General features: G+C 41.1%; 1 long non-coding RNA gene across 2 annotated transcripts; it reads left to right on the top strand.

Moving 5' to 3' along the window:
* The first annotated feature begins 1,152 nt into the window (after nt 1-1,152).
* Nucleotides 1,153-12,971, top strand: LOC128077252 (uncharacterized). 2 transcript variants are annotated; one of them, XR_008204899.1, is made up of 7 exons: nt 1,153-1,296; nt 2,724-2,820; nt 7,114-7,981; nt 8,083-8,622; nt 11,075-11,190; nt 11,455-11,571; nt 11,784-12,971. It is a non-coding gene; the product is annotated as an uncharacterized LOC128077252 (long non-coding RNA). The 2 variants fall into 2 exon arrangements; XR_008204898.1 differs by having other exon boundaries at nt 7,114-8,622.
* The last annotated feature ends 1,433 nt before the right edge of the window (nt 12,972-14,404 follow it).

Below are 14,404 nucleotides of genomic sequence, written 5' to 3'. Positions count from 1 at the left end.
GCAATCCTAGCATTTGAGATGATTACGTGCTATATATAAACACATACCTACTATGCAATCATTTAAAGTGCTGGGAGCAGTGTATAGGTAGTTCAAAACGAACATCAAACATCAATAGCATCCCAGAGCACAGCACATTATGAGAGCGGGTTTAATCTGTCCCTGAAATGAATTTGACTTGTTCATTAGTGAGATGAAGAAAACTGATTGCAGTGAACTATTTTCCTTTACATCAAAGAAGGGATAAACTTACCATGAAGATTTTTTTTTCTTAAAGGAAAAAAATACGTTTGGAAGATTGGCAGTGTTTTTAGAGTCACAACCAATCAATCCTGGATTCTACGGCATTATTTTTATTGATTTTACTTAATCATTTAATTTTAAGATGACCCACTCTGCTTTAAATACATACGATTTTCCTATTTCTTATATGATAATTGCTTCTTTGGTACTAGTCCAGCACTCTTAATTTAGTTTAAAAAAAAAAAAAAAGAAGATGCAGAAGCATCAAATGAAGAATTGTTTGAATTGGAAAACTAATGAATATTTCAGGTAAGAGAGCTGAGGGAAAAAGTAAAGGATCATGGCTTAAAAGGAGCAAATTTCTTAATCACTGAGAGTCTGATAGTCAACATTTGCTTGTTCATTAATTGTTAGCAGATAATATGAAAATACATAGTAACAAATTAAAACAACCCTGAACAGCATGTATTTTTCTTTCATAACCAAGTTGTTCCAATTCACACTTTCTGTAACGCTCGAAACAGTTCCGGCAGCAGCAGCACCTTGGGAAGGACATCAGGAGGAAGTCAGAGACGTATGAAGTGCATTAATTAGATGTAATGGTGTATTCTACATTTACAGGTCCTTTCATCTAAGGTTTTTGAAGCAATTTATAAACATTGCTGCACTGCAAAAACAGTCATTGCATAAAGCCTTCAGGAGTATTGAAGTATTATGATTTGCTGTAATAAGTAGGCATCAAATAGTCCAAGTCGACATAGAAATACCTTAATTTGAATGCATTTAGTAACATCTAGATGCTTTCAATTCGTCCCAATTTTTTTTATATTATTAAAAACAATACAGAGCCAGATTCTGTTCTGTCATCTAGCTGGGAGCTATTCTGACAACTTATTGTGATATCTGCTACCATGAGGAGTTGACGTCTGCCTCGAGAGAGCTCTTCTCTGGGCTGAACAAACCAACGGACCTCAGTGGCTCCTCCCACCCCTCGCCCTCCAGACCCTCCCTGATCTTTGTAGGCTCCTCTTTGCTACATCATCAGGACATCAGGTGCTCCTGTGTCCCCTCCACTCTCCCCAGTGTTGTCCCACTGCACTGCAGCCGCCAGCCCTGTGTGCCCTGCACACCTCAAGACAGTGACTTGTGCCTTTAGCGGTGTGGGCTTCCCCGCTGACTTCCCACATCCTTACCTGGTCTGCCTTTGCAGACTGTAGCATCAAATAACCCTTCCAACAGATGTTCTGGTCCAAGACTCTTTCCCCCGAACTCAAATATGCCTTCCATTGAACCAGTTACTGTTTCACACTCTCATCCTTAAGAGGGACTTCAGCACTGCTGATTTTGAGGACCAGAAATCATAAGCCTAAAAGGCTTGCGTAAGATTAAATAATTATTATAATAAAAAGTAGCCAAAGAAATGTTACAATGTTTTGCAAACTTTTATTCTGCAGCATAGAAGTCACCCCCTCCTAATTTACTTTTCAATGGATAAATTAGCTTACGCATTCCCAGTGCTTAATTGCTTTTTCATCTTTAAATGATGATTTAAATCATTGCCAACCAGCACCAATGCTTGTGGAGTGCTGATGAAGCTGCACAAGCTAAGGTACCCATGCTTGTAGTTAGCTTTCTCTGAAGAAAACTAAATTAAAAATAAATAAGTAAATCTCACAACAATAATAGTAATCACATCTTCAAAAGAGTCTGATTTACCAAATCCACTGCAAAGCTGGGAGCAATCTTTTCATTTGACAAGATCCTGCTGACAGAGGCAGATCAGACATTTTGACTCAGTGCATATTCTGAAATACTGCAGCACAGAGGACTTTGTGTCTATGTGTGTTTGCAGGCAAGTGTTGGTTAACAGCTTGAGATAAATGCTTGTCTTCCGTTTCTCTCTCTCTCTTTCTACCTCAGTGCTCAAACATAAGATTGAAATCTGCCAAACAGGATGTCCACCAAATTTTTACTGCTAAAAAGTTGAGGTCACCCAATAGGAAATACAGAGACAATAAGATGTTCAAAATACCTCAGGAAGAGAATGAATGAACAATTTGAAAAAAAAGAGAGAAAAGCACTGTACTCCAACAACAGCATCTTAAATGCAAAACATTGTTGTACAGAGCTTTAGTATGAAGTGATAAATCAGCACCCCGAGGCTTCATTAATGTCAGTGGAACCAGACTGATTTATGCCAGCTGAGTCAATGGCTGCATTTATATGTCTGCATAAGTCAAAATTAATCATATCTGGAAAAATAGAGGATTCTAGGAATATATCCCAGAGGAGAAGGCATAACATGTATACTCACTCATACTTCTGCTAATAAACTAATATACACAAGACTGAAATGCGGAGAGACCGAACACGAAGCTTGGGAATGTAGGCTCTTTCATTACAAAACATAGGAAAATTGTCTTTGGTGGAGAGAAGATTGGACAAAACATTTCACTTCCTTCTGTGTTTTTGCTTCTTAGGTGATGCTTAGAAGGGATCTGTGTGCCTTTCTACAGGACTCTGAGTGACACAACTGTCCTGAGGTGGACTTCTGCCCTCCTGTATGGGAAGAAACAGGTACAGTTGAAGCGTAGTGACACTTTGAGGCTCTGTTTCTTGAGATAGTAAAGAAATACGGGCTGGATTATTGCTTTTTTGGTTAAAATTTCTTCAAAGTATCATAATTTGTCAGTAAGAGAATTCAACAAACCGTGGGAACACAGTTGGCTTGTCAGCTGATGATGTAGGCAGGAAGAAGAGTGCATGCTGCCTGTGGAAGGTTCCCAAATGTCCGGGTTCCTTAAAGTGAAATACAGTTACTATACTGACTCGTTGGCAGTACTTGGTGTTTGGCTCTGATGTAGAGTACAGCTTCTCAGAACTGATGGTTTTATGGTCTCAAACAGCTCACTGGGATGCAATTTGGCTGGTTGAACAGCTCTTGGCTCAGCAGTTTACTGTGTTACATCATGCTTGTACCCAACTCTTGCTTTTTTGGCATTTAGCTGCAGTTTCTGCCCTCTCTCTGATAAAGAATAAGAGGAAATTGTGAAGATTTAAGTGGTAATGAATCACCATCATTGTCTGAAAGCTTGGAAACTGCTGACCACTGCTTCAAATAGCACAATCTATTCAGGAGAGTGACTGGTTGATAGATACCTCTCAATTTAGGCAGAGGACCGGATTCAGGCTCTCATTTGTCCTGAGTGGACATGACCTATTCATTGATAAGGAAGAAATGTGAGAGAAGAGCTCTTGGACCTCTGCAGTTTCTGTTTTGTATGTGAATATTTTGTCCTGGCTCTAATGTGGGTTTTGGCTAAACAATTTATAAGTGAGCATAGCATCAATCTATCTAGCTCTGTTTTAATTGTAATGTGAAAAGATTTAGACATCTTTGGGACAATTTATGTAGAGAATACAACCAAAATGGATTGAATATGATGTTGTTAATATCTTTATGAAAACCTAACCTGAGTTCCACAGTGAAAAACTGGGGAATCCACTGGTTGCAGAATTATAGAGTAGTAGGGACTGTAAGGGACCCCTGGAGATCTCCTAGTCCAACTAAGGGGCTATGCATCTGCACGTTACTTTTGACTCACACAGTGTTCAAGCTCAAAAAGCAGAGACCGTGCTTAGTGTTTATCAACTCCTAGTCAACCACAGCATCACCAGTTTGAGGAAGGACCATTTTACAATTATACCACAGAAGTTTTTAGGAAGAATCAAACTTCCCTGCCAATATATTTTGTCTGGTGCTTGCTTTAATTCTTAACAGTGTAAAGTAGCGTTCTTATACGAAGATGGTTGGATGAGACTTACAGTGAACCACAGTGCTGAAGCAATCTTGAAAAAAAATTCTTTTGTAGTTCCTTGTTCCTTTGTAAGGTTACCAGAACTCTCTTGAGTTCCTTTCAGATACGCACATCCTCTGTCAGCACTCTACATCTCCAGCATTCCTCCAGACTCCTGCGACCTTCCCGTTGGCCCACATCCTCACGCAGTCTTCGCAGTAAGGGGAAGAGAGCTGTAGAGAGCAGAATAACCATGTTTACTCCTACATCAAGTCAGTCTTGAAAAGTAGTGTCATCCACAGGCTTGAGAGAAGCTCAACCTTGCAGTTCATTCTTCAGGCTCCTTCCCTACAAATGCAGTGGGAGAGATGTCGTTAGGGTGCCAATGAGTAGCATGCATCTGAAAGGTGATCATGTACCTCTTCATTTTTGAATCCACTTTAGAGAAATGAATGCTCTTTTTTTTTTTTCTTTCAGTTCAGAGCATTTGCCAGTAGATGGTGTTAGAAATTTCTCCAGTCACAGTGGCACCAAATGGTGCTGACATCTGAAAAAAAGCAATGTTTTATGACAGTAGCAAGAATTACTTCTCCTTGTGAATCTATATTCTGTCATAGAGCTTACAATTGCACTTGCTGAAATGCTGTCATTTTCATTTAAACTAAAGGTCCTCTGCAGCAGGCAGCTCCACAAAGGGTCTCACCTCGTCAAAAGCCATTTCATAGGAGTGTGAGATTAGCAGAGCAGCAGCTGAAACAAAAGCTACCTGTTAAATACACCGAAGGTCAGCTACAGGAGGATGATGCTAGATGCTTCAAAAGCAAGGCCTCGAGGTACCCAGCATAGATGCAAATTATTATTAGGAGTGACTGCAGCCCCAGTTTTCCTAAACCTCAGCTCTAGTGTCTCAGTCTGTTTTCCCATTCCCCCTGTAAGACAGACAGAGCTGCCGGACTCTCCAGCTATTTAGAAGATTTTCAAACATTAGTTCTTCATGAAAACCTAAAAATGGAATACCTGCAGGAAGCAAGCTTGGTTTTTCAGGTTGTATAGCATTCAGGAACTTTCTCTTGTACCTGGGATTACTAGATGATCAGAACTAAATCAAGCTTCTGATTTAAGTTTTTGACAGGATGAACATTGACTTTACACAACTTTAATGGAAGCAAGATTAAGCAGCAAAATTGACCCAGTTTGACCCAGGGAATGAATTGAAGTTTAAAATGACTCGGTCCCCAAAAGTTTTATCATGGAATTTCTCTTTGTTTTTGTTACTGTATTTGAGAGAAATATAGCACACATAGAAGACTAGTAGCTATTTTGGTCAGTAATGCTTGAAAAAAAACCCATCTGAAAGTCACAGTTTTATGAGAAATGTTTTACTGAGAAACTGCATTTGTATTCTGTTTTCTTAGGTAAGGCTGCAATATGCAGAATTTGTATCATTAATTCATGTAGTCCAAAGGTAGTAAGGAATCCAGAAAACCATTTAAAAATGTGTGTAAGTCAGATTTGAAGATGAAACATCCAGATTCTTTCTATAGCCTACTGCTGTGTAAGTTCTTTTCAGTTCCTTCTTGAGTGAGCCAGTAATCTTTTTTTCTCTTTGGTAAGGCTACTTTTTCAGAGTAACCCAGTATATGAAAAAGTGCTTTAAAAGGTCTGTTCTGAATTTGTTTTTTAATTAATTAACAAGTAAATGCTTTTCTGGTTGTGGTGAATATGGGCAACTTGAGTTAATGTCATTTACTGTCTTAAAAAAATGTAAAGACTTGAGTTATATCACGATCTTTCTCCTCAGATAATTTTAAGATGATGTAGTCTCAACCTCTGTGTTTTCTCCTCATTTTTACATGTTTTCAACATGAGATTCAGGTTTATTAACAGCTGCATCACTTTACAGTGCTACAGGATGCTATTAGACAACCAGGCTGGGAGATCAAAAGTCAGCACGCAGCTTTCAATTTCCTTACCCTTAGTAACAGGGCTGCAGATACCAAGGAGATGGACTTCCCTCATTTTTTCAGTATCTAATACTTTAATACTTGGCACTTAATCTTTATTCCAGACACCAGTAAAGCAGATGAGCAAAATTACTGTGAAGTCTTTTCATGCAGGAATTATCTTCCCTCCTTCACGTCTGCAGTCTATCATACATCAATGTGTGGTCATAAGGTACAAAATAACAGTTTTCTACCTGAAAGAAAATAAAATTTTGGCTTGGTTCAGAGCAAGGCTCCAGGATTGCTCCTCGGATGCAGGCTACAGGCATTCCATCTCTGTCAGGACTTTGCTTTGCCTTCTCCACATGTCCAGAGAGGTGTTATGTGGCAGGAAGGCGTTCGGAATGAGGGGCTGGGCGCCTACCACCTTCGGTGACATTGGGCCTCCTGGGGCAAAGGACTGATCAGCAAGCATAGCATCCAGTTCTCTCACCTGGCAACGAAGCTCAGGGAGCACCAGCTCCATTTATGCTGCTGAATGCATTTAGCTATTCATTAGTTTTTCAATTACTACAGATGAGCACATGAGCTCTTCTTCCTCCTCGTTCTTTCATCCTCCTTGTCCCAGAATGGCTTTTAGCCACAATGACTGGAACTCAGACAAGCAGTTTCACATCTTTTCTTGCAGGAGAAGAGAATGAAGATTTATAGTGTGAGCTACCAAATGATGAACGAGGGGGAAGTGATTCCTCCTCCTGCTATTTGGGGAAATCTAATCTCGCATTTTAGACCTGGAGAACAGTCTTTTTTTTTCCAGATGAAATAAAATATTTTGTGTAGGGATGACCTTTTTGTTTAAGCAAGGAAAGTGGATGAAATGTATTTGTTTCAGACTGAACTGATTTAGACTTTGGTTCAGTTTTTGATCTAACATCATGGTACCGAAGATAAAATATTGAGCAGTGCAGTGAAGAAGGTTATGCTGTAGTTACCATTCATGGCCAATATATTTTAAGCTGGTAACAAATACAAAGCAAAATGATATAGTGGGAATGCATAACTATGCTTGTAAAATAATTTACGCTTCTCCTTTTTTACTGACTACTGTCTTCTCTCACACAAAATCACAGAATATCCCAAGCTGGAAGGGACCCACAAGAATCACCGAGTCCAACTCTGGATCTGCACAGGACCACCCAAAATCTATGTCTTAGAGCACTGTCCAAATGTTCTCTAAGCTCCAGCAGCTCAAGGCCGTGCCCAGTGCCCTCTGGGGCAGAGCCTTTACACCAAACCAACCTGACACACTCCCTTGATGCAGCTCCATGCCATTCCCTCAGGACCTGTCACTGTTACCAGAGAGCAGAGACCAGTGCTACCCCTCCACTCCCTCTGAGCAGCTGTGGGACACCATGAGAGAGCTCTTCTCTGGGCTGAACAAAGCAAGGGATCACTGACTCGTGTCTTGTGGCTGCTGACCCAAGAAGCAACGTATCCAGAGCTCACTCTTTCTCTCTCCCTCCCACTTTTCTGGAGGAGGATGGATCCTCCTCCACCAAAGAAGCTTAAGCTTCAGGGGAGCAGCAGAGAGCCTAAAGAAATGGAAAATGATCCTCCTAAAGATGACGTCAAGCCCATGGAGGTGGATCTGCCTCTGGAGGCAGAGCCAATGGAGGTGGATCCACCTCCATCAGGCCTAGGCAAATGCTGTAACACCATGCTTGTCTGGAGATGTCATCTCATCTGTTGGCGACGCAGCAGGGGCTCTCGATTTCCATCTTGGCGTTGAAATGTCATCATCTGCCAGAGAGCCCCTGCGACGGCTGCTGCTCCCTACCCTCTTCCTTTTCCATTCTCCATCTTTCCCTAAAACCTCTTCTCCCCTCTTCTTTCCCACGCTCTGAGGAAAAGAAAGGACTTGGACTGGTGTCCACTGAGCTGAGCTGGGACAGCAAGGAGGAGTCCAGAAGAAAGCCTCAAGATCCCTGCAGCCTCCAGGTAAGCCCTAAGAGGGCGAGACTGGGACTGGTGTCCATTAAGCAGCTGTGCTGGGACAATAGGAGTGCAGCGGATAACTCTGAGCTCCGTGCCACCTCCAGGTGAGCCCTGAGGAAGAGGGCAGGACAGGGACTGGCGTCCACTGAGCTGCTGTGGCTGGAACAAAAGAGGAGTCCAGCAGATGGCCCTGAGCTCCTGGCAGCCTCAAGAAAAGCCCAGAGGAAGAGGGTAGGACTGAGAATAGTGTCCACTGTGCTGTGCTGCCAAATGATGAAGAGCATCACATCACCCCCTTAAATCTTTACAGAAAAGAGCAATAACCCAAAGAAAGAACGCCTTCAGACACAAACACAGCAGAGGCCCAAGCCTCCCAAGCCTTCTGACTCGGATACCACCATGATTACTGAGCTTTCTGAAGGTTTCACGTTTCTTGACATCTTCCACGTGCCTTTCACTCCCAGAAGAGGTGAAAATAATCCACTATGATTCTTGCCAGACCAAAATTGCACAAACGCTTGCTCAAATTAAGGCCAGTTCCTCATTAACAGGTCTGTCCCTGAATTAACCCTTCTCATTACCCAAATCAGCAGCATGGATTATGAAAAGAAGGCATGAGAAGGAGTTGGGATTACATCTTACAGGTAAGAGGAAAAATAGGGTATCCATGAGTACAATACCTGTATCTGTAACTATTAGGATAGAAGCCATATAAAAAAAGAATCTTCATCTCCAGTTTATATTTTTGAATTAACTGTAGATGCAATTACAGGAGTTTTTCCAATCATCCTTCACTTTGTCTTGCTTCCATTCAAGTTCACTGTCCTAAAAGATCTTGCTTGTTAGGCAACGAAAACTGTGTTGTTTCAGCTGCTACGTGACGAGTCACAATGAGTGATACTGATCTTTAGAAATGATAGGAATCCTTAATTCCAACTGAGCTCATGGCTGCTATGGAAAATCAGACTCTGTACGTGCTTACAAGTAAAATACAGTTTTTTCCTACATTGAGGAACTTGCTTTTTCTCAAGCATTGGTGCACATTTGATGATTCAGGTCAGTGCAACCTCTCCTACATCTTTCCTACTTAAAAGAAGCCCTTTAGAACAGTAGGCTTTTTTTTCCTGGAAAAGTAACTATCTTTGTTCCACACATGTTTCCACAGCCAACACTGCTGCAAAAATTGTTCATAGTTCAGTGGGAAGCCATTTAAAAGTCAGTCCTGGCTCCCCAGATGCTATAAACATTCATTTTGATCAGTTAAAAAACCTGGTTGCTTTTAGTAAAAGCACAAGCAGGGATGATTTTGTTTTGATTGTTTAACGCTGTTGATGTTGCAAATAGGTATGTCAGCATTTGAAAGATGGTCCTAAGGCACCCGATTTTTTAATAGCAAACAGAATTCTCATTAACAGGCAATTTTAAAAAGCAATAACATTCATTTTTTGGACTATTAAGCATATAGAGTGTTTATATTTCCAGCAAAGAATGAACTAATGGAAAATAAAATTCTGTCATGCACTAGTGCCACAACATTGCAACATAATGTATGTGAGGCTGATTACATTTCAGCCTTTCAGCGGGCTTATACATGATCAAAGTTTCTGGAGTGAGAACTATGTAACTTAAATGACTGAAAACAATTCTAGTGTTTAAATTAGTCTTTTCCTTTCAAATAAAAGCTCGCTTCTTGTTAATGATGTGTTAAACTAAAAAACAACTGTCAGTATATTTACTTTACTAGTGACAGGCAGATATGTACAGCATCATATCCATTTGGTAGACAGTCTATGCAGGCACATGGTACTGCTAGAGATGTATCTGCCTAGAAATACCTGCCCTTTCTGGCGCTTCAGTAACAGAACAGTGCCAGTTCACAGAAAGGCACAATAAGATTTTTTAAGGTGTATTTCTATGCAGGTGTAGAAGAACTACGCAAGGCCCTTTAGGAGGCTGCACTACCAGCAAAAGTGGGGATCCACTCTTCTGCAGGGACTTGACCATCCATCCTCACCTTCCGCTACCTGTAAGTTCTCTGGAAGTGTGATAATTCACTTCGGAAAGCCCAGGATGTGACATGGCTGTCCATCATGGCCAGCATATCTTGGACCGTCAGGCATGTTTCCCATGGGACTCTGTCAGTTGGAATCATCAAATCATCAAATCATAGAATCCTAGAATGGCCCGGGTTGAAAAGAACCACAGTGATCATCTGGTTCCAACCCCCTGCTGTGTGCAGGTTGACAACCAGCAGCCCAGGCTGCCCAGAGCCACATCCAACCTGGCCTTGAATGCCTCCAGGGATGGGGCAAATCTCATTCTCTTGCTTTTCTTGGAAGTGAGGATCAAAATCTAATAACTTGCTGGTGCCTAACGCCGGTTAATGCTCTGAACAAAAACAGGGCTGCTTCACAAGGGTCAGAAATGTTCTTTTCCCTACATAGACCATCAGTATGACAGTGTTCAGATAGTCTCTGTTCCACCATGCTGCAGCACAACCAGCTGATGTGGCCTGGGACAGATACAGCATCGAGCTGCAGAATTATTGCGGTATAATTAACAGGCCAATCACATATGGAAAGAATGTAAATACCTTTCTTGAAGAGACAACAGTGTTCTCATGAAAATTTCAAAAACAGAATCAATGGCGGTGGTAGAAACACAAAAAAAATAGCATCCTTTCTCTCCTCTTTTCCTTTCCTTTTTTTTCCCCTCCAATTTCATCCACCATTTTGATGGAATAAAGTTCCATAAGGATTACAGTCATAATATCAATTAGTCTGGTTGTCAGATTCTTTTCTTTTTTGAGCAAGTTAATTTTAGTGGTACCTCCCATATTAAAAACAAAAACAAAAACAAGGTCTACATTGTTACCCTAAAAAGATAGGATTTGCACAACTCTTTCCCCTTGTATTTTCCTGGCTTCCAGATCTCTTTCTTTGAAAATCATTATGGGAAGCGTTGAACTGGCAACTTCTGACACTGATATGTTGCAAAACGCCTCCACAGCATAGTCCAGCTCTGTGTAACCTTCCAAGGTATTGATATGCATCAGCTAGAAACAGTAAACTTTGTCGTATTCTTGTGTTTTCCTAGTGAGACTGCCTCGAGGCAACTTACAGCACTGCTGTGAACATGTGAAATCCTTCTTCCACTGAAAAGTCAGCTTGCCACAGGATCTAATGGAGCCAAGACGTTAGATTTATTCAGAGGTAGATATGGCTTAAATAACCATTGGTGTAAAAATCAGCGAGTCAACAAATGTGTGGTGTGTTTACGAAACAGAATTAGATACAGAAATTAATGCCCCTATTTTTAAAATGCATGAGAATTGTCCCTCACTATTGAACAGCAACATAAAATATACATATAAGGAAGCTCCCAAACCTGAAGTAACATCAATCACCTCACCAGCCTTTGCAACAACATACATTTATTGCTGCATTTAAAATTGTTCTCATTTCTTTTTTCTGAAGGCCTCCAAAATCCTGATTATGCAGTTCAATGAGTATCCATATAAATTAAATAACATTACTAGCCCAAGACAGGCAGCAGCATTGAAAAGCCTTTTTCTTTTCCCAGTTAATCTTCAGGTAAGCATGTGGTTAAAACTTACTTTGTGTTCCTCTAAGAATTTCTTGTTAGTGAACTGATGAAACTCTTGTTTGGTTCATGTCTAATTAAAGTAGTGCTAGTTTTAGGTCACCGATTGTTTAGAAATTTGTAACGAGGAAGAAGAATGCAGTAGTCTCTCCTTCTATCTACCAGTTGTACTATTGGTGTTTTTTTGTTATTGTTGTTTTAGGTATTCATCTGGGTCCACAGATCTGCCTGAAAAGTGTAGCAAGACCAGGACTCTTATTTGGGGGACTAACATCAGGAAAATACATTTTAGGAAAGATTTGTGATTGAACTGCTACAAAAATTTGTTCCTACTCCTATTAATACCAAATCACTCTCTGGAACTGTTCAACGACCTTAACTGCATTAACAGTGACTTCTGTTTTTATGCAGATTGGAAAGAACAAAACCCTAACAACTGAGGAGGCATAAATCCACCTCCCCCACACTCTGGGTCTGCACCTAATCATTATTATTATTTACCATATGAAAAGGATGGAAAGAAACCAGACTTAGGTTTCCTTTTAGGTGTAGATTTTATGAAGAAATATCAGCTCCTAGAAACTTTGTCATAGATGCCCACGAACTCAGGAACTCAAGAGTCACCTCCGTTTGACTTATGCTGATTTTCTTGACCAAACTGAAACAAAACATTGCTCCCCAACCCTGCAGTAGAAACTAGCTCAAGTCTGCCCTCTGCGTTCCATTTTCTCATTTTCAAGCCTTGCGTTTGAATGCCTCTCTGCTAAAGCATCTGTCACTTTCCTCTGGTCTTCAGCATTTTTAGCTGTAAAAAAAGGGGAAAGAAAATTCTTAGGTACTTTACAGGTTCCAGACATTCACTAGGAATGATGCATTCAGTGGTAGAACATTTCCCTTCCATATTCTTGTCTCCCTGAGCTGCTGTTCAGCACACTGTGACCATTATATGGCCTTATAATTCTCAGAGTTTACCAGAAATTCGACAGATTGAATGGTCTCATGTTTTTATGGTAAGGAAAGGTATTTTAAATATCACAACTGAAAAAGCTGCGCCGGAAACCTGTTACCTTATGCATGTTCCAGTTGACCTGTTCTAATTCCCAACGCAGTTGCAATTATTTTAGGAGAGAAAACATCACACACATCTAATTATTTGGATCATTTTTTGCTTTGGACAGATTGCAACAATCTTACATAAGCACTATCACAAAGCATTAGGGCAGTCTGGTTTTTTGACCCATATCTGATCATTTTGCAGCTCACGCAACTGTGCTTCCAGCGGTAGATTCCCCCATGCGAAGTTCCCAAATGTGGTAAATAAAGCCATCTGTTGTGGAAGCCGGGTTTTAAAGTTATATGCCCCGTTAGCCACCGTTCTGCATATTCATGCCTTATATCACAGAATCACAGAATCACAGAATCACCCGGGTTGGAAGGGACCTCAAGGATCATGTAGTTCCAACCCCCCTGCCTAGCAGGGCCACCAAACGTACACATTCAGATCAGGTTGCCCAGGACCCCGTCCAACCTGGCCTTGAACACGGCCAAGGACGGGGCATCCACAACCTCCCTGGGCAGCCCGTTCCAGGGCCTAACTCCTCTCCTTGTGAAGAACTTCCCCCTAACATCCAACCTAAATCTTTCCTCCTTCAACTTGGATCCATTTCCCCTAGTCCTGCTGTTGTCAGCCCTTCTGAAGAGTTTACTCCCCTCCTGGGTGTAGGTTCCCTTCAGGTATTGATAGGCTGCAATGAGGTCACCCCGCAGCCTTCTCTTCTCCAGGCTGAACAAGCCCAACTCCCTCAGCCTGTCCTCATAGGGGAGGTGCTCCAGCCCCCTGATCATCTTAGTCGCCCTCCTCTGGACCCTTTCCAAGATCTCTACGTCTTTCTTGTACTGAGGGCTCCACACCTGGACACAGTACTCCAGGTGGGGCCTCACAAGAGCCGAGTAGAGAGGGACAATCACCTCCCTCTCCCTGCTGACCACCCCTCTCCTGATGGAGCCCAGGATCCCATTTGCCTTTCGAGCTTATATATAAGTATGCCTTTCTAAAAGGAGTTTTGTTCACCTCATTTTGCATATCTGTGGGCCAGCTCACAGATATCTTTATTCTTATATTAACTTGAGTCAGAGTGACTTCAGTCTTTATGCTTTTCATTGACTTCTTCCTGCTTCCTACATTCTGTTCCTCTCAATCATAATCACAAATGCAGTAAGACCTTCAAAAAGTTTAGTTAATGGAACTGGCTGACATTTAAAGATATGAATGTGATATACATAAATAACAACAAAAACATCTCATATGAAAGGGATCTCATCATCCTTTAGACCAACTCAAATATCCTCTTCTCTGTAAAAATGCATGTGAAGCACTGGAAGTAAGGGGGAATTTCTAAGGTAAAACATACCTTAATGTTTGTTAAGTCAGCAAGTGTTTAAACAGCTATTTCTAGAACTATTCCTATTCTTCTGCTTTCATCATTCTCTTTAGTCACTAGAAGTACTAGTTCTGGTTAGGAAGGAGGGCAAAGAGTATGAGTTTATGGTGCAAATTAGCATTTCAACTACTCATCAGTCATACAGTCCGTAAAGGTTATTCTTAAAGTTTTAATACTGCTCCTCTTTTCACCCATATGAAGATACAGCACATCAGAAACTCATCTCTTGTGAAGGAATTTGGAGCACCACCTGGCATTATGCCAGCCAAGAGTCTTGTCAGCCGGTTTACTTTTTAGCTAACTTGTAGATAAAGGGTTAGTTAGTTAGTTAGTTGGTTAGTTGAAGTTTGGTATGGTTTTTCATGCTTAATTTTTGGAAAAG

This window comes from Tympanuchus pallidicinctus, unplaced genomic scaffold (assembly GCF_026119805.1).
Source record: "Tympanuchus pallidicinctus isolate F22 unplaced genomic scaffold, pur_lepc_1.0 scaffold15, whole genome shotgun sequence".
In the NCBI taxonomy this organism is placed as follows: Eukaryota; Metazoa; Chordata; class Aves; order Galliformes; family Phasianidae; genus Tympanuchus; species Tympanuchus pallidicinctus.
Note: the sequence above shows the minus strand (reverse complement) of the source record. Positions and strands in the feature narration are given on the sequence as shown.